Source organism: Solanum pennellii, chromosome 12 (genome assembly GCF_001406875.1).
Source record: "Solanum pennellii chromosome 12, SPENNV200".
Classification (NCBI taxonomy): domain Eukaryota; kingdom Viridiplantae; phylum Streptophyta; class Magnoliopsida; order Solanales; family Solanaceae; genus Solanum; species Solanum pennellii.
Genome location: NC_028648.1, coordinates 62,367,377 through 62,369,659, shown reverse-complemented (window position 1 = coordinate 62,369,659; position 2,283 = coordinate 62,367,377). Strand labels below are relative to the sequence as shown.

General features: G+C 29.3%; 1 pseudogene; it reads right to left on the bottom strand.

The window, feature by feature from the left end:
- Window positions 1-1,488: 1,488 nt before the first annotated feature.
- Window positions 1,489-2,224, bottom strand: LOC114075343 (annotated as a pseudogene).
- Window positions 2,225-2,283: the final 59 nt, after the last annotated feature.

Below are 2,283 nucleotides of genomic sequence, written 5' to 3'. Positions count from 1 at the left end.
TTTTTAGAAAAATATTGAGCAAAAAGGCGGATTGTGATTATAAAAGTTGAGTATCACTATGTTAAAATTATTGAGATCAACGTGGTCAAATTGAGTGGATCAAGACCCAACCCAATTTTTAGCCCATTTGAGTCCAAAGTAAATTTGGGTGCGCCAAGACCCAATCATATTTCTATCTCAACCCATTTTACTATCTCCAAGTTCAACCCAACTAGCCCATTTGACACCCCTACTCCGAACAAATTTTGCAGTGATGAAAATAATTTGCTTTTGTCTCTTGTTAAATATTTGTTGTTCAAGCTGGGATCGCAAACTTGATATCATCCAGAACATTAATCTTTTCTGGATTAGTTTGTTCAACTTTATAGCCTTTTAATATCCTTCAATAAAATATGTTGCGGTGATACGACTTGAAATCACTATTTATATCAGTATCACAAAATTGAAAATCAAAACACTCTTTAAAATAATAGATATTAATTTATTAATTAAATATTATCTCTACAAATAATACTATTTCATGATCTCAATTATATTAGTTTGACGAGGTTTTACTGTATGATTATAATTCGAAAGATTACATAGGAGGATAATATTTGCAGTAACCTCTCAAGAAAATGTTGTACTAATGATTCAAATATTATTTATTTTCTTTAAATTTATATGATTCTTTTCATAATTTTTTTGTAAAATTAATATTTTTAACTTTCAAAACTAAATCAGGTTATGATAATAAAATATTTAAAAATATAAAATTAAATAGTGAAAAACTATATGAAAATTATTAAAATTATTTTTTTTTCATATCGAATCAACTCATTCAGGTCTCTTCTTCTGCTTCAACTATAACTCTATTTTAGGATTATATCACTCTTAACTTCATTTGCTCATTTGTTGCACTCAACGATGAGCAACTCTCCATGTCAGTTCTCTTTTCTTTAGTCAATACTACGTATCCACTTCTAATAAAGTGTTTTTCTTTTTTAAATCTTCTTAAAAATAATTCGACAAATCTCAAGATAATAGGATTAGTTACAATACTTAACCCTAAAATATTAGTACAACAAAATAAATATGACAAGTAAAAATAGCAAGAGAGAGTAATTTATCATAATCCATCTGTTTTATATGACACATTTTGATCTTTGAAATAGAAATAGATTTATATTGTTTTTGCGTAGTTTACAAATATAAATTGTTTGACTTTCAGAAAATAAAATGTGTCACATAAATTTGAACAATATAACATTTTTTAAATATATAGGTCTAATTTTAAGAAATACTTAAATTTTCATATCCCAATTTATAGTTAACTTTTTTTTTTAAAAAAAAAAAGAATGAATCTCAAAACCAACATTTTGATAAAGGGTGGGGAGTTTTCAAAATCTTTCTAATTTTAGAATTGGAAAAAAAAAAAGCAAAATCATATACTACAAAAAAAACTAACAATCCAAGCTAACAAGCATTTGCATGTGGGTAGAAAGGATGCTAACTTATACTCAAACCAATAGCAAAAAATCCAATGAGCTCTTTCTTATAAGGTAAATATGATTTTCTCTTATTCTTATCACCTTCTTTATCTTCTCTATTTCGTGCATAATACGGTGCTTGCTGAGAAGTCGCTGTCGGTGATAGACCCTTCTCTCCTTCGCTGGGTTTCGTCTGCTTCAATTTTCTGGCCGTCTTCATCACTTCACTCTAATTTTTTGTTTTTCATTTAATAAATACAAAATTTTCCTTATCCTGTCCTTCACTATTACTTCGCCATAACATATCTCGGATTCTTGGCCATCGCTTCGATACAGATCCTGCTGATTTACTCTTATTGCATTTTTCTGGTAATGGCTTATTTTCGGCTTCCACCTACAGTATGTTCCGGAAGGTATTGTCTCCAGTTCTTCTGCTCCCCACGATGAAGTTGATTCAATTTTTTCGAGAAATAATTTTTTAACGGAATCAGAATTGATTTATCAACATCCTTCAAATTTAAATCGCTTAGCAATAGACCGCGGTTGAAAAGAGGGAAAATTGGTTGCTGGAATTTATTCTGGCCGTCATAGATTAATTTATCCAAATTCTCAGAGACTAAAGAGAATTTAAAATCTTCTTCGCTATGACTCTCTTCCGCCTGAAATTCATCAAAGATTTTTGCAGCCATATCTGATAAAAGTTCAAAATTATCAAAACTAAGGCACAAAAATTCATCTTCTCCAAGTTCCTTCATATTTGTTTTGCGGTTAATTTTGAGGGAAAGAGAATTGTTTTATTTTCTTCTCTGTTGCT